Genomic DNA, 18,897 nt, shown 5'->3' on the forward strand with positions numbered 1-18,897 from the left:
TCTAAGCTGTGCAATCAAGATCCAGGGTGTGCCTTTGAAATGAGAGAGGAATGTTATATGTTGCTTATATATATGTGGTCTGTTTTTTGCCAGTAGAGACAGTGAAATAGTATGATAAGACACACACATATCGAATGCAGAGACAGACATGGTAGATTACATGTAACATCCTGGTCATGTGCCTAAGATCACACTGTGAGTCAAGCTTGATTTTAAATGGATCTGGGTGAATAATATGCTTAGTTGATGTCTTTATAAATATGGAAGTACATGTTTTTTTAAAGTCAGTTGGGCTTTAGTATATGTTCTAGTAGGGAATCTTAGGCAGTGTCTGTGTTAGGCCTCTTACTTTAGAAATAGGCTCTAAGCTGTGCAATCAAGATCCAGGGTGTGCCTTTGAAATGAGAGAGGAATGTTATGTGGTGCTTATATATATGTGGTCTGTTTTTGCCAGTAGAGACAGTGAAATAGTATGAGCAGATACACACATATTGCATGCAGAGACAGACATGGTACATTACATGTAACATCCTAGTCATGTGCCTAAGATCACACCGTGAGTCAAGCTTGATTTTAAATGGATCCGCGTGAATAATATGCTTAGTTGATGTCTTTAAAAATATGGAAGTACATGTTTTTTTAAAGTCAGTTGGGGTTTAGTATATGTTCTAGTAGGGAATCTTAGGCAGCGTCTGTGTTAGGCCTCTTACTTTAGAAATAGGCTCTAAGCTGTGCAATCAAGATCCAGGGTGTGCCTTTGAAATGAGAGAGGAATGTTATGTGTTGCTTATATATATGTGGTCTGTTTTTTGCCAGTAGAGACGGTGAAATAGTATGAGCAGACACACACATATTGCATGCAGAGACAGACATGGTAGATTACATGTAACATCCTGGTCATGTGCCTAAGATGACACTGTGAGTCAAGCTTGATTTTAAATGGATCTGGGTGAATAATATGCGTAGTTGATGTCTTTAAAAATATGGAAGTACATGTTTTTTTAAAGTCAGTTGGGCTTTAGTATATGTTCTAGTAGGGAATCTTAGGCAGCGTCTGTGTTAGGCCTCTTACTTTAGAAATAGGCTCTAAGCTGTGCAATCAAGATCGAGGGTGTGCCTTTGAAATGAGAGAGGAATGTTATGTGTTGCTTATTTATATGTGGTGTGTTTTTGCCAGTAGAGTCAGTGAAATAGTATGAGCAGACACACATATATTGCATGCAGAGGCAGACATGGTAGATTACATGTAACATCCTGGTCATGTGCCTAAGATGACACTGTGAGTCAAGATTGATGTTAAATGGATCTGGGTGAATAATATGCTTAGTTGATGTATTTATAAATATGGAAGTACATGTTTTTTTAAAGTCAGTTGGGCTTTAGTATATGTTCTAGTAGGGAATCTTAGGCAGCGTCTGTGTTAGGCCTCTTACTCTAGAAATAGGCTCTAAGCTGTGCAATCAAGATCCAGGGTAGGTCTTTGAAATGAGAGAGGAATGTTATGTGTTGCTTATATATATATGTGGTCTGTTTTTTGCCAGTAGAGACAGTGAAATAGTATGAGCAGACACACAAATATTGCATGCATAGACAGACATGGTACATTACATGTAACATCCTGGTCATGTGCCTAAGATAACACTGTGAGTCAAGCTTGATTTTAAATGGATCTGGGTGAATAATATGCTTAGTTGATGTCTTTAAAAATATGGAAGTACATGTTTTTTTAAAGTCAGTTGGGCTTTAGTATATGTTCTAGTAGGGAATCTTAGGCAGCGTCTGTGTTAGGCCTCTTACTTTAGAAATAGGCTCTAAGCTGTGCAATCAAGATCAAGGGTGTGCCTTTGACATGAGAGAGGAATGTTATGTGTTGCTTATATATATGTGGTCTGTTATTTGCCAGTAGAGACAGTGAAATAGTTTGAGCAGGCACACACATATTGCATGCAGAGACAGACATGGTAGATTACATGTATTATCCTGGTCATGTGCCGAAGATCACACTGTGAGTCAAGCTTGATTTTAAATGGATCTGGGAGAATAATACGCTTAGTTGATGTCTTTAAAAATATGGAAGTACATGTTTTTTTAAAGTCAGTTGGGTTTTAGTATATGTTCTAGTAGGGAATATTAGGCAGCGTCTGTGTTAGGCCTCTTACTTTAGAAATAGGCTCCAAGCTGTGCAATCAAGATCCAGGGTGTGCCTAACAAAGTTTGGAAGCTTGTCGTTTTCCACAGTTATTTCCAACAGGTGAAGGTGGACGATGTGACGACCGACCTGTTCAAATTCCTGCATCTGAATACCGGACTTCAAGATTATATGCAGAAGATCCAAGGTTTCGTCAATGCATTCCATATTTGTTCCATTTACTGTTTGAGAGTGACTTGTCTGGACTTTCTTATGCAGTGAACCATATACTGAAAAGTGGAGCACATCTACAAAATGTTTCGGCAAATGACTTTATGGATAAAGTGAAACTGCAAGACAGTGTTTTGGAATCTCAGCTTATTAATCTCATGGCATGTCAGCATGGTACTAACGAGTATTGGTACCGTTGTCATGGGGAATTGAAATGTATGCTAAGAAACCTAGGAACTCCTACATGGTTCCTCACTCTTAGCGGTGCTGAGTATGCTTGGGAAGAATTACTTGAATTTCTACGAGAGGCAAATAAAAACATTGAAAATATTGAATACAAGACACCTGGAGAACTGTGCTCTTTGGATCCAGTTAATGTATGCAGGTATTCCAATCATAGGTTTGAAGCTATGATGTCTTTTATTACAAACAAAAAAATCCTAGGCTTGTAGAGGTGTTGGATTTCTTTTGGAGAAAGGAGTATCAAGCAAGAGGTGCTCCTCACATACATATGCTGCTATGGATTAAAGATGCACCAACATTTGGAACAGATTCAGATGAGAAAGTGATGAGTTTCATTGAGCAGTATTGGACATGAGCTGTTCCGAAAAGTACAGAAGAAAACAATTTGAGACATCAAGTTTTACGCATTCAAACCCATCATGGTGGAAAATACTGTCGTCGAAAATACAAATCCAAGGACAAGTTTTACATGAAATGTCGTTTTGCATTTCCACGTCCAGTAACATCGAAAGGAAGAGTGAACAATTTTATGTCTTCTCTGCGACATACTGTGACAAGAAAATCACCTAAAAATACTTAAAACCTAAAAAGAAATGAGGAGTCCAAATATATAAATGACTACGCTGGGCCCGAAGGCGCCGTTGAGCCCGTCGGAGGAGAGAGTTTCCTCATGGCCATGAGGAAGCGCTCGACCTCCTCCGGCGTCGCGTTCAGCCCAGGGACCGGAGGGTGTGGAGCTGCACGCGGCGCCCGCGACTCCGACGGAGCCGCGTGGGCGGTGTCACCCGAACCCCCGGCCGCATCGCGAGAGCGTCGGGGGGAGTCCGAGGAGCGATGACGCCGCTTGGACTTCTTGTGCCTCTTACCTGACGACGACTTCGACCCGGAGGAGTGCGGTCATTATATCCATGTGGAATGCTAACATGGATATTCTATATGTGGCTGACAACTCTATTGCTGTGGCTCGATATGTGACGTCTTACATCACAAAATCTGAAAAGACGGAACTGAAGGAAATGTGGGAGGAAATTTCACATGAAAAGAGTCTAAGCAAAAAAATTACACAGTTACAGTCTGAAGATGTTGTCGCATCGAGAAATTGGAGCATATGAATGTTCTGATCGGTTATCATCAGCAAGTCTATATGCCAAATCTAGAACCATCTTTTGGGTGAGTCTAGGTCTTGCTGCAACACGAAACCGAGTTTTGAAATCTGTACAAGAAATAGAGTATTTGGCGGAGAAAGAACCAGACAGTACAGATATTTTGAAGACAAACATATTGGATACATACTATCCAAATAGAAGTACTCATCTTGAGAACGTTTGTCTCTATGAAGTTCTGCAAACCTATACTTTTAAAAAGAACGTCACAGAAGACATCAATAAAGGTGTATATGCTGTAATTGGATGTGAAGGCTGTCTAGTGAAACAAAGAAAAGGCCATTTGATTAATCATCGAAAATTGAGTTGTGAATCTCCAGACAAAAGGGAATTTTATTACTTAGCTCTTTTGCAACTCTTTAGGCCTTGGCGTACAGAAGAGGAACTACTTGGAGATTTTCTTACTAATGAAGATTCGTTCAATGCAACCAAGGATACCATAGAATGTCCTGTTGTTTTTCAAATTATCTGCAAATGTTGAAAATAGAGCAAGAAGCTACAATTGCAGCAGAGATTGCTAGAGACAGTTCTCAAGACAGTCAGAGTTCTGCTTCATTGAGTCAGGATCCACTAGGAGGACAAATTATACAAAATGAAACTGCCACTCCCATGGATGAAGTTGAAAGAGCCATGGAACAAGCTCAGGAGGATGGAGTTAACTTAGAAGATTTGGAAAAAGAACTAAACGTTGAGCAGAGACAAATATATGACGAAGTCACAGAACATATTGAGCATGGTTTATATCATGAGAAAAAAGAGTGCTCATGTACATAATTTATACTTGTCCGACTGTACGTGAGTGGAGAAGCAGGAACAGGGAAAAGTTTCCTGATTAAAGCAATTGCAACATATCTGCAGAAAAGAAAGGAGTCATCGCTCTCTTGTGTTGTTACTGCTCCAACTGGGTTGGCAGCACACAACATTAAAGGGTATACTTTACATCGCTTATTGATGCTGCCAGTAGAGCATGATAACAAATTACAATACCACAAGCTATCTGGAGAAGCTTGTTGTGAAGTTTCAAGAGTCCTAAAGAAAATGAAACTTCTTATCATTGATGAAGTAAGCATGGTATCAAATGTAATGCTTGCTTTTGTGCATTTAAGAATGCAAGAAATTCTTAAAACAGACTATGATGTGCTATTTGGAGGCAAACCCATCATTGTTTTTGGAGATCTACTGCAACTAACTCCAGTGAAAGGACAGCCAGTATTTAAAATGTTTACGCATGAAGATACCAGGAAGTGCTTAGAAAGCATTGGAAATGTTAACATATGGTTAAATTTCAAATATGCAGAACTGCTTCAAAATATGCAACAGGCAAAGGATGAAGATTATAAAAATATTCTACAAGATGTAAGAATTGGAAAACTAACTGAGCATGGCAAAGAAGCGTTACATGGACGATTAATTTCAAATTTGTTTCCAAATGAAAATATTCTCCCAGAGAATATTTTTATGGAAATTCCTGAAAACAAATCTGTCATATGCTTGATGCCAACTCTGCAAGAATGTTCAATCTTCAACAACAAAATGTTAAAGTTGGAAAATCAAGAGATTGTGAAACTATAAGCTATTGATAAAATCGAACATGAAGGAGCAACTATTATTTTGTCAGAAAAGTTGAAACCAAAATTGGATTCTTTAGAGAAGACAATATCTAAAACTGCTGGTATGGAAAAGACTCTGTATGCATCTTTAAATTGTTGTATAATTTTACGACGTAATTTACATGTGGAAAGAGGTTTAGTAAATGGAGCAATGGGTCATGTTGTGGATTTTGTGAATTACCGAAATAGAGATGGAATTGAATTCATGAAAATTCAATTTGATGGTATTGAAGAAGTGCAACAAATCATTTGTTGTTCTGCCCAAGTTTTGCTTGTGAAAGATTTATATGTCCGCAGAAAATAGTTTCCTGTTTCTTTGGCATATGCAGTGACTATTCATAAATCTCAAGGTTTAAGTTTAGATAGTGCTTTGGTGAATATTGGAAGTTCTATGTTCAAGGAGGGTATGGCATATGTTGCTTTATGTCGAGTTAGAACTTTATCTGGATTGTACTTGATTGATTTTGATGACACAAAGATTAGTACAGATCTAAATTGTGTAAAAGAATATAATAGGTTAAGAAGAGAGTATGCTCCAAATTTACCTCAATATCCTCTATTTGAAAAGCGTGTAGTAGGCCGAAAAAGAAGAAATGAGAAAAATTGTAGTGAAGTTGTAGCAAAAAGAAAAAAAGTAGATGAACCAGTAATTGTAAGCAGAAAGGAAAATGATTCAGTTAAAGATGTTGTTGGATTTCAGTTTGAAAACAGTTCTGGTGTCACTGCTATGCTAATGTCCTGGTTAATGTTTTTTTTTTCTCCAAACTGTACAAAAGCAGATTGCTGAAAATCGATATCAAAGATTTTGTTGTTTGTTGAATTCTGTGTTTGAGAAATGTAGCAGTGATAGAACAAAAATACAAAGTGTTTCTGAAATTCAAAATGTTTTAGACATATGTTCTGGTCTAAATCAATTTTCACAGAATATCAAGCAAGGTTGTCAGGAATTTCTAATGTATATGCTTGTTGTATTGCAAGATGAAGGTGTAGATGTAGAACATCTTTTTGGCCTTTCTTATAAATGGCAACATGACTAAGACAATTGATCCTTTTCAAGTAGTACTACAATAGACACTGAAAGATTTATATATTTGACTTTACCAGACAGCAAATCAGTGTCTTTTAATAATCTAGTTAGAGAAGCAAATCAAAACATGGTCTGTACTTGATGTAAATCTGCAATGCTATCAACATTATTTATGCAAAGTTATGGACAGTATGTAATTTTAATGTTCCAACGATGTAGACCTGATGGAACTAAATTGACAACTTTAATAAAAAATGTTGTGGCTTCTCAATTGTCAATTTCAGGATGAACCTTTGCAACTGCAGCAATTATATACCATAATGGTCCTTCTACAACATCAGGACATTACACAGCTTATTTAAAATGTAAAAAAGGCTGGAGTAACTGTGATGATACTCAATTGACTTTCAAACAACGTTTGCCTTCTGACTTACAAAATTCTTTCCTAGTGTTCTTACAACCGATATTTTAGGGAAGGTAACTGGCCTATGAAGATTGGAGCAGTTAATAAAATTTAGTTTGATGTTCAAAATTACTTTCCGAGTGAGAGTGCTGAAGATAATAAAAAACATGTAGTTGTCATAGAGGTAGTATAAGTGTATCACGTAGTGTGTGATGTGAGTATTGTAGGAAATATTAATAAAAAGTAAGCGAGGAGTTGGAAATAAAACTATTGTTTCATAATGTAAAAGATGTTGGAGCTTTTCTTTCAGAAACTCGGGTAAATGGTAGATTAAGAACAGTCTTGAGTTATTTCCAAAGAAAAGGACTTTCCATATACTATTTGGCCTTGTGGAAAAGTACGTGGATCAAAAGTGACTTAAGATAAGTTATTTCTAAATTTTACATTATTTATTAAAACGTTCTATGGGTTTTTTAAACACAATCATTTTGATTGTGGGTTTTTTTGCCCGCTGTCATAGGATGAGTAGTATTGAAGTCACTGTTTTAAGTGAAATTCAATATATTCTGAGAACAGCAAAAATAAACCATATAACATGTTGTACAAATTATTTTGTATTTTGTATTCTCAAATATATATTATGCTCCCCTTTTCTTATGCTCAATCACCTTTTTCCATTCTTTATCACTCCTCTTAACTCACCCTCACTAGCCTTCTCTCACTCTCTCTGACCTCCCTTTCCTTATTCCACTTTCCTCACTTATCCTCATTCTCCATTTCTTCACTGCCCTTTCCCTCTCTCTCATCCACCACTTTCCAGCTCTCAGTCGCTCTACTTCACTCCCCCTCCCCTTCTTTTCTTTCTTTGCTTCCTGAATAATTCCAGTTGTCTCACTAACCCTACTCCACTTCACTCACTCCTTCTTTCACTCCCTCTGTTCTCTCACATCGTCACTCCCCTTACCTCACTCCCTCTCTCTTAGCCTCACTTTCTCGGTCCCCTCACTCTCTCACTCCTCTTCCATGACCGTCACTCTCTATAACTCACCCACACTCCCTCACTTACCTTTCTTCGTTCCCTTACTCAGTTATTTTCTCTCACTCTTTCCTTCACTACCTCTATGTCCTCACACCCTCAGTCCCCTTGTCTTATAATCACTCGCCTTTATCCACTCTCTATCACTCATCTTTCCTCAACCTCACTACCCTTCTTTCAGTCTATATCACCTTACTCCACTTCCCTAAGTTATTTTCATTCCTCATATTTACTGCCCTTTCCCTAACTCCCCTCCCACACTCAACTTCTTTCAGTATCCCTACTTTACTTCCCTTCCCCTTTCTTTCTTTCATTTGCTCCCTCACTCATTCTTCTTCCTTTACTCACCTTTCTCATGTTCTCTGACTCCTTAAGTCACTCTCTCTGTCCTCTCACATCCTCAGTCCCCTTCCCTCAGTCCCTCTATTTTAGCCTTACTTTCTCCGTCCCATGAGTCTCTCACTTCTCTTTTGTCTCACTCACTCCCTATAACTCACTCACACTCTCTCACTTACCTTTCTTTGCTCTCTCACTCAGTCTCTTTTTGTCTCTCTTTCTTTCACTACCTCTATGTCCTCACTCCTTTACTCCCCTTGTCTCATTCTCACTTGCCTTTATCCTCCTTCTATCTTCCCTCTTTCCTCAACCTCACTGCTCTTCACTCACCCTCCCTCACCCTTGTTCCCTTACTCCGGTTCCTTCAGTTATACTCATTTATCATCCTTAACTCCCCTTCCTCTTTCTCTCCTCAAGATCTCATCTTTTCCAAGTCCCTTTGCTTCACTTCTCATCCCATTATTTCTTTCCTTTGCTCCCTCAGTCATTCCCCTTCCCTCACTCACCTAACTCCCCTTTATTTACTCTTTTTCTCACTCCCTCTATTCTCTCATATTCTCACTTGTCTTCCCTCACTCCCTCTCGGTTACCCTCATTTACATTGTCCCCTCACTGTCTTACGACCCTACATTCACCCTCACTCACATTCCACCTCTCAATGTCATGAATCCACCATCAATCACTCCTGCTTCCCTGTCACTCACTCCTCTTTCTAAACTCTCCTTTCTTTCTTTAGTTTTCCTAATGCACATTCCTTTACAATCTTACTCACTTTCACTTCATTTCTCTCTCTTTCTCTTGTTCTCTGTCACTGAATGTATCCATGACATTTTCCTCTTAGTTATTTGCTTTCCCTCTATTTCTTTTTCACTCTCTCTAACTTTTACCATTCCTTTGTTTTCCTTTCTGAGTCCTTCACTCCCACTTTATCTCTTACTACCCTTTTATGACTTTTAATCTCCTGCTTTCTCACTTGTATTGTAAAATATATATTATAAATATTATAACTTACTTTTTTTTCTCTTCCACAGATATCAAATTTACTGAAAATATGTAATTAAGTTTACATTACTTATAAGGTAAGTTTGACATACAAAATTTAGTTTTTTAACACTCTTTTCCTTAACCTCACTACTGTTCTCTCACCCACCCACACCCCTGTTCCCTTACTGCGCTTCCCTCACTTATTCTTAATCCCCATGTTTACTCCCCTTTTTCTCACTCCCCTCCCACACTCACCTTCTTTCAGACCTTCTCTTCATTTCTCTTCCTTTCTCTTCCTCTCCTTCACTCCTTCACTCTTTTCTCTTCCCTTATTCTCCTTTCTCCACTTCACTAACTCCTTCTCTTACTCCCTCTGCCCTCTTACTTCTACACTCCCCTTCCCTCATTCTCTCTCTGTTAGCGTCATTCTCTCCGTCCTCTTAGTTTCTCACTCCTCTTCTGTCACGCTCACTCCCTATAAATCAGCCACACTCCCACACTCACTTTCTTTCAGATCTCCTGTTTCACTTCCCTTCCTGTCTCTTCTCTTCCTTCGCTCCTTCACTCATTTCCCTTCCCTTACTCTCCTTACTCTCCTTACTCCACTTCACTAACTCCTTCGCTTACTCCCTTTGTCCCCTTACTTGTACACTCCCCTTCCCTCATTCTCTCTCTGTTAGCCTCATTCTCTCCGTCCCCTTAGTCTCTCACTCCTCTTCTGTCACGCTCACTCCCTATAACTCAGCCATACTCCCACACTCACCTTCGTTCAGACCTTCTCCTTTACTTTCCTTCCTCTCTCTTCCCATCCTTCGCTCCTTCACTCTTTTCCCTTCCCTTACTCTCCTTACTCCACTTCACTAACTCCTTCTCTTACTCCCTCTGTCCTCTTACTTCTACACTCCCCTTCCCTCATTCTCTCTCTGTTCTCCTCATTCTCTCCGTCCCCTTAGTCTGTCACTCCTCTTCTGTCACGCTCACTCCCTATAACTTAGGCACTCTCCCACACTCACCTTCTTTTAGATGTTCTCCTTTACTTTACTTCCTCTCTCTTCCCTTCCTTCATTCCGTTATACTTTTCCCTTCCCTTACTCTCCTTACTCCACTTCACTAACTCCTTCTCTTACTCCCTCTGTCCTCTTACTTCTACACTCCCCTTTCCTCATTCTCTCTCTGTTAGCCTCATTCTCTCCGTCCCCTTAGTCTCTCACTCCTCTTCTGTCATGCTCACTCCCTATAACTCAGTCATACTCCCACACTCACCTTCTTCCAGACCTTCTCCTTTACTTTCCTTCCTCTCTCTTCCCATCCTTCGATCCTTAACTCTTTTTCCTTCCCTTACTCTCCTTACTCCACTTCACTAACGCCTTCTCTCAATCCCTCTTTTCTCTAACTTACTCACTCCCCTTCCCTCACTCTCTCTCTGTTACCCCTATTCTCTACGTCCTCCTAGTCTCTCACTCTCACTCCTCTTCTGTTACGCTTACTCCCTATAACTCAGCCACACTCTCTCACTTATCTTTCTTTCCTCCCTCACTCAGTCCTCTACTCTCACTTTTTACTTCACTTTCTCTGCCTCGTCACTCCCTTACTCCCCTTGTCTCACGCTCACTTGCCTATATCCAGTCTCTATCACCACTCTTTCCTCCACATCACTGCTCTTCTATTACCCTTCCACACCCCCATTCCTTTACTCCGTTTTCTTCACTTATCCTCATTCCCCTTGTTTACTCCCCTTCTCCTCACTCACCTCCCACACTCACCTTCTTTCAGCCCCCCTACTTCACTTCCCTTCACCTCTTGTCCCTTTCTATGCTCCCTCACTCATTTTAATAACAGAGCATTGGAAACAATCACTAATCTTGTCAATAAATCCTTACAGGAAGAAACTGTACCGAATGAGTGGAAACACGCGATGATTCATCCGCTGTTGAAAAAAGTAGGTGCAGATCCTAATTTACCATCCAACTTCCGACCTATTTCTCTGTAACCTACTTTTGCGAAAATACTAGAAAAACATGTTCACAGGGTACTTACTGATTTTATTACTACTCATGATTTATTACCCCTCCACCAATCAGGATTCCGCACAGGCTTTTCCACAGAGACGACCTTATTAGGCGTCACTGAGAACATCCATCTAATGTTAGACCGTGGAGAAACGGTAGCTTTGCTGTTACTCGATCTCAGTGCAGCATTTGATACAGTGTCACATACTGTACTTGAACAAACATTTACTCCATAGGTATCAGGGGCGCAGCCTGTAATTGGATTAAATCCCTACTAGAACAACGCACTTTCCAAGTCTTCTCCCAGTCCGCCTGCTCAGACACCATGACTATTAAACATGGAGTACCTCAGGGCTCCATACTAAGCCCATTACTTTTTAATATATACATGAGCCCGCTGGCCAAAATGATAGAAGAGACTGGATTAGTTATGTTTTCCTACGCTGACGATTCTCAGCTTATCTTCTCTCTATCATCCACTGAATCTAATAATATCTCGTCATTAAAACTCGGTCTAACCAACATCGCGGAGTGGATGAGAAAAAATGTTTTCAAACTCAATAGCGAGAAGACTGAGCTACTTGTCCTAGGTAAGAATAAAGAGCTCTGGGGACCCCAACACTGGCCTGACGAGATGGGTACCCCCCCGATCCCAGTCAAATCAGCCCGCAACCTCGGGGTCATCATTGATGAATCGCTTAATCTTAATCAACAGGCTGCGAAGACGTCAGCTACTTGCTTTGCGATTTTAAAGTGGTTGAAAAAAATTTGTTGGATGTTGCCCAAAAATACCCAAAAAACTGTCATCAACGCTTTAATAACCTCCAGACTCGATTATGCCAACGTGCTATACTTGGGGGCCAATAAGGCCACAACCCGTCGACTACAGACAGTGCAAAATGCCGCCGCGAGATTACTGTGGAAAATTCCCATCTCCACACCTACCACCAAGTATATCCGCGAATTGCACTGGCTGAAAATCGAGAACCGGGTGAAATTTAAATCTCTATGCTTTATGCATAAGATCTCCACCAACAATGCACCCAAGTACCTTCAGAATCTAATACATCCCTACCGCCCATCCCGAACCCTCCGTTCAGCCACAGCCAACCACTTTGTGATTCCAAAAATTAAGCGGGCACGAATGGGTGGAAAATCCTTCTCATACCTCGGACCCTCACTTTGGAACACTCTTCCGGTGACACTTCGGCAGGAAACCAACTATATGAAATTCAGGAAGGCCTTAAAACCTGTCTGTTTAACATCTAGAACCTGAACCAATCAAAGCATTGGATCACTAGCGCCGGGAAACCCTTTGTTGGGTAGCTGTTGCGCTATATAAATGAAATAAATAAAATAAATAAATAAAAAAAATTCCTTTCCTCTCTCACTGCACTCCACTTCACTCACTCCTTTTGAATTTGTAAAGAATACAGCTCTTTTTGGAGAATTGGAGGGCATCGGTGTTCTTCCCTTTTGCGTGCAATGAGCATGATACTCTGCTCACCGTAGCAAAGCAGTTCATCACACTGCTTACACTTGATAGTGATGTCACTGAAAACTGGCTGAATGTTGGGGATCAGCTCCACTGCTCTTTCTCTCCCCAATGTTGTTGCTCCTCCAGTGGATGTTGAGGCACCATCCCTTGGGGGATTACGTGCCAGGTCTCTGACACTCTCCCGGGCATAGCTCTGGGGGTGCCTCCGTTGAACATACCGAATCATTGTGGAGTTGCCACAACTATACTTTCTTCTAGGGTCACCCCGTGAAAGTACAGTTTTGCAAATGTTGCACTCCACCTCTGGAGCATTAACCTTTTTCTCTCCTGGTGGTATGGAAAAAAAATTCCATATGAAGTGCTCCTTCACCTTGGGTTGAGGAGGCTCCTCCTGGATGAACTCATCAGAGTCCTCACTGCTGCTGGGTGGTCTGGCAGCCATTCTTTTCACTAAATGGAAGAACAGAAAGGAACAGGTCTTGCTGTCTCCAAAGTGAAAGAAGAAGTGAAGGAAATGGTTGGGGTTTTCATTACTTGTAAAAAAAACTGTTAACAACCAATGAAAAGAGTTATTTTAAGGTCACATGACTTGACGCGCTTACGCTGCACGCACCGGAACGCTTCCGGGCGCTCTTACGCAGCAGAAACGTAGGCGCTTCTGGGGGCACTTACGCGGCGCGCCTAAATGACGTTTTGCTAGCTTTTCGGGAATGCATTTAAAGTTAAAATACGGTTATTTAAAATCAAAAATACTACTTTTATAAGTATGCTACTGAATGTCTTGTATTTTTATTTAGTTTAAATACATACTTTTTTTTTCGCACGCGGAAATAGCGCTCTCGCTGCGCTCTCGGGTGAGCTTACTGGTGCACGCACCCTGAGCGCTCCAAGACAAAATGATAAAAAAAACCTACATGAAAAATACATTTGAAAAATAATTTTTGAAAGAAAAATAATAATAATTAATAGTTATAAAAACAGCTAATAAAAAAAATCAGTTTAAAAATCGTAGGTTACAAACTCGATATACAAAGGAATTAGCTTTTAAAAAAACTTTGAAATTCACTGAAAAAAACATAGGTTTCACAATCGTTATAGTTAGGAATTAGCATTTAAAAAACCTTTGAAATTCACAGAAAAAAACATAGGTTTCACAATCGTTATAGTTAGGGATTAGCATTTAAAAAACCTTTGAAATTCACTGAAAAAACCATAGGCTTCACACCAGTTATAGTTAGCTAAACATTTTACTCATTCATTGAAATTACCACATTATAGTTAGGTGGACTCACTATAACTCGAGCGCCCCCAATCCACTGCTGATAATGTCACATATTACATCATTCATGACATGGTCAGTGACATCACTGATGACATCAATGATGACATCACTGGTGACATCTCAAATGACATCACTGATGCCATTTCAAATGACATCACTGATGACATCACTGATGACATTATCCAGTGAATGTGTGTTTCTGTAAAGTTGAAATATGTTTTACATATTGAAGAATGAGTGTATGTATGAGTGTCTGGATGAAGGATTTAGTAGGTGCGTGACTGACTGTATGAGTGACTAATTAAATGTGTCTTACTGAATGCATGGGTTACTGACTAAAGTGTCTGAATGTGTGCATCATTATGTCTGTTGTTGTGTAAGTTGGTGCATGTGTTGATCAGTAGCTATATGAGTGGCTATATGTGTTATTGATTGGTTGCCCAAGTATTTGTATGTGAGGGTGAGTGTGTGTGGAGGTGGCTGGGAGGTGTGTGACTCTGTGCATAGATGTGTGAGCAGTTGATTAACTTGGTGTGTGGGTTCAAGAGTGCATATGGAAACTGCTGTATAGGCGGTTGACTGTGTGCATGGGTGTGTTGGTGAGTGAATGGATATCTCAGTGCTACATGTCCAAGTAAGTACATATTTAAAACACAGTGCATGTGAGAGTTGGCATATATAAATGACTATATATGATAGCTGATTGCATAAGTGACTGTATCTATCAATGTGTACTTGTATCAGTGATTGTAAAAGAGAGTAAGTATGTGTTAGTCTATGTTTAAATAAGTAAGGTTTTGTGTGTATAACTGTATAGATGAGGAAATGGGAGTGTGATTTATTCTTTACATTACTGACTAGGCGTGTGAGTAACTCCATGGATGAGTGGCAGTGTGTGAGTCTCTGTATAGGTGTATGAGTGCATATGATAGTGTTGTATTGATGAGTGATTGCATGTATAAGTGATTGTATGGGTGAATGAGTGGATGTGTGTGTAGACCTGGGAATCAGTGAGTGCTCAAGTGGTAACTGGTATTGCTGTGTCAATGGTTTCAGGAATGGTAGTTTGTATTTAACACTGGGTGTATCAAAGGTTAGATTAGAGTGTGGAGAGGTGTATTGTAATATCACATGGATGATATCATGTCCTCAGTGACGTCACTGACCATGTCATGAATGATGTAATATGTAACATCATCAGCAGTGGATTGCGGGCGCGCGAGTTATAGTGAGTCCAACTAACTATAACGTGGGAATTTCAATGGTTTTGTATGAGTAAAATGTTTACCTAACTATAACTGGTGTGAAACCTATGTTTTTTCAGTGAATATATATATATATATATATATATATATATATATTACCTACTGGCGGTCGCCAGTAGCTAGTTATAGTTAGGACCTACTTTCCATAGGAAATCCGCAACATTCTATTTGGAATAACTTTGGCGCTGGTTGATAAATCTTTGTGAAATCCTCCAAGATAATGGCCTGCTCCGCTCCGCTCCGCTCCTTCCCTGAAAGTTTGGGGGTGATTCGTGAAGCGGGGACTGAGAAAAAAGGGGGTCCCAAGACATGTTTTCCCCATGCAATTTTCCATTGGACCTTTAGCCAGGGCTACAGCTCGAACGGCTGAACGGAATTAGCAAAAAGGTAAAGTTCGGTTCACAGGTCACGCTTTTTGTTAAATGGTGTAAATCCGTTCAGTAGTTCCTGAGAATATCAAAAGTAAAATCATAGATTTCTATAGATGACATACCGTACACGTATGGTTAATGTACGGTGAAGGGTACCATTACGAGCCTGAACTGCATACTCATTGGCTGTCAACTGTCTGTCAACATTCCAAACCAGGAAGTGTTGGCAGCCATTTTGTGCCTTGGTAGAACCGAGTCACAAGAAAACAGTAAAAGAAACGTTAAAAACACACAAAGGGGGCAGGGTAGAAACACCCTGACCCTCTAGCCCTGCTCAGGGGTTCCCACAAGGACCCCCAAGGCCCCTCTATTCATTTATTTGTTTAAATCGTGGGGTACGCGTATGGTACGCATATGCGGTGAAAAAGGGAAAAAAAATTGCTTTATTCTTAATTAGCCCCCAGGAGGATATTTTTTCGGAATGGGGGGCCAAGAGGGGCCCCCCAGCCCCGGGGACCGCCAACCCCTGGGGCTTCGATCTTTTTTTGTTTTTAAATGTGTGTGTGGGGGGATCAAGCCCTGCACTCACCCCGGGGACCGCCACCTCCCGGGGCTCTAATATTTAAAATAGGGGGGTCCGTGACGGACCCTTAGCCCCTGGGACCACCATCCCTTAGGGCTTTTCAATGTTGGGAGGGGGCCGCACAGCCCCCCCCTGGAGCCTTTGATGGCCCTGGGGACCGCCACCTTCCAGGGCCTGCTCCTGCAGTGTCCCAGGGTGCCCACCCCCGGGACACTCAGCCTCGCGGCTCCCGGCCTACCACAGCAAACTGCTTTCCTATTTGAAAGAGAGAGCAGGAAACCTGCTCTCTCTTTCAAGTAGGAAAGCAGATTGCTTTTTGTCAGAGAGAGCAGCATGTAATCTGCTCTCTCGGACGAAAAGCAATGCTGGCTCCTGAAGGACGTAGGGAGCCGGCTGGGACCGTGGGGGCATTGGGGCTCCCCCCACGGTCCCCAATGTTATATTTCAGCCCCGGCGGATGGGGTCCCCGGGGATTATAAAAAATTCGTAATGGAGGCTATTTTTTTTTTACGGTAGATTTACTGTGCACGTACCATGCACGTACGTACGACGTACTGTGCAAGTCTCCCAGTAAGCATACCTAAGCAAGAAAAACTAAAATATTTTTTTAAATATTTATGAAGTGTATGTGTTTACATGTTGGTTGACTCTAAAAAGAGCCTTGTGATTATTGGGAGATTTTAGTACCTACAGAGTCTAAAGTTCAAGAGCAAGACTCTGTTCCCCTCATCTGTAAAATGTACACCATCTCTCCTATAGATGCCATGCATATTGAAGCGCAGATTGTTATGGTAAATAGACCCCATTCTATAGTCTCGGAGAAACGCAGAAACAGATTTATTCACATGTTTCCTAGCTTTCTCAATCTATGGACAAAATTGATTGGACCAGTTTCATTTTTGCCTTTGACATACATTAGAATAAACAAAGGTAGTTTGAGGGAAAAGTGACATCAGTTCTGTAAAGGTGTCCTTCGTAAACATTTCCAGACCTACCCCAGTCAAAGTGCCTAGGTCATTGCCACCACAGTGCACAATTATGAGGTGAGGGTGTTGAAGATGCCTAAAGGATTTCACCAATGGCGTCAATTGGTGCCACTTAAACCCTCTTTGTCCAATCCATTTCATGTCTACATTTGGTAAACCTGGGTCTTTGTGAATTCCTTTCTGATCCGTGTACCTTTGGCTCCAGAAAATATAGGTGTGTTCCACAATCCACACTCTAAGCAACTTGAAGAGAGGTCTTGATGCACTCAGATGGTCATTGTAAATGAAAGGGCAGTTTGAAAATTTATTTTTTCTAAAATGGTGGATAAGTGGAGTTTTGAAAAAAAGCAAAGAAGTGATTGGTTGTTTGAAATGTTATTAGCTATAAAACTAGGGTGCAATCTTCTTTTTTTTAAAAGCATGTTATTTATTGGTTAAGAAAAAGTGATAGAAAAGAACATTACTTAAGATAAGCTGGTATATTGACAAGTCAAGCACACTTGCTGTTTTGATTTGAAACAATGTATGATGAACTTTTCACCTGTGTTGTCAGTTAAGTGTTTCTATGGTAACTGGCAGAATGTGGAATTGGGGAAGGGTTGAAAGTGTTGTCAGTTGGAAAGGGTTCAAAAGTTCAAGCATTAGAAAAGTGTGTTTCATTTTGATTTAATGTGGGAATACATGTTATTTGTTATTTATTTGTATATGTGTGTAGATTGAGTGTGTAGATTGGCAGGAAATGTTTTCTGTTTGCTATATGACTTCCTGACCCCTAGGGTTGGTTAGGGTTTTTACAATGATCCCCAATGTCATTTTTTTTTTCTTTCTTATGTACGCTTCTGGGACGATTTACAGACTTTGCACCGTACGTCGTACGTACAAGCATGGTACGCGGACGGTAAATCAATCGTAAACAAAAATTAGCCTATATTAGTAATTTTTTATAATCCACAGGGATCTCATCCCCCAGGGCTTTAAGTACATGTTTGTTTAGAGGCCCATGGCCCCCCACATGCCCCGGGGACCGCCACATCCCCGGGGCTCTAATATTTAAAATAGGGGGGTCCGTGATACACCCCCCAGCCCCGGGGTCCACCACCCCCAGGGCTTTTGAATATTGGGAGGGCGGCCGCACGGCCCCCCTCCTGGAGCCTTTGCTGGCCCTGGGGACCGCCACCCCCCAGGGCTGCCTCTGCAGTGTCCCGGGGTGCCTACACCCGGGACACTGTTGTTTGCTATGGTAGGGCGGGAGCCTCGCAGCTCCCGCCATACCATAGCAAACTGCTTTCCTATTTGAAAGAGAGAGCAGGAAACCTGCTCTCTCTTTCAAGTAGGAAAGCAGATTGCTTTTCATCGGAGAGAGCAGCATGTAAGCTGCTCTCTCTGACGAAAAGCAACGCCGGCTCCCGTTATATTTCAGCCCCCGGGGATGGGGTCCCAGGGGATTATAAAAAATTAGTAATAGAGGCTATTTATTTTTTTACGATAGATTTACCGTGCGCGTACCATGCACGTACGTGCGACGTACGGTGCAAAGTCTGTAAGTCGTCCCGTAAGCGTACCTAAGCAAGAAAAAAATCAATTAAAAAAATATATTTTACAGATATCTATCAAGTTTAGGCGTTTATGTGTTGGTTGGTTCTAATGAGACCTTTTCTCTTTATTGGTACATATAAGTAAGTTCTTATGCATAGTCTAATCTTGTTGAGGAGCAGTGTTTTATAGAGTGCTGAACTTTTGAC

The sequence above is a fragment of the Lissotriton helveticus genome, chromosome 7 (genome assembly GCF_964261635.1).
Source record: "Lissotriton helveticus chromosome 7, aLisHel1.1, whole genome shotgun sequence".
Taxonomy (NCBI): Eukaryota; Metazoa; Chordata; class Amphibia; order Caudata; family Salamandridae; genus Lissotriton; species Lissotriton helveticus.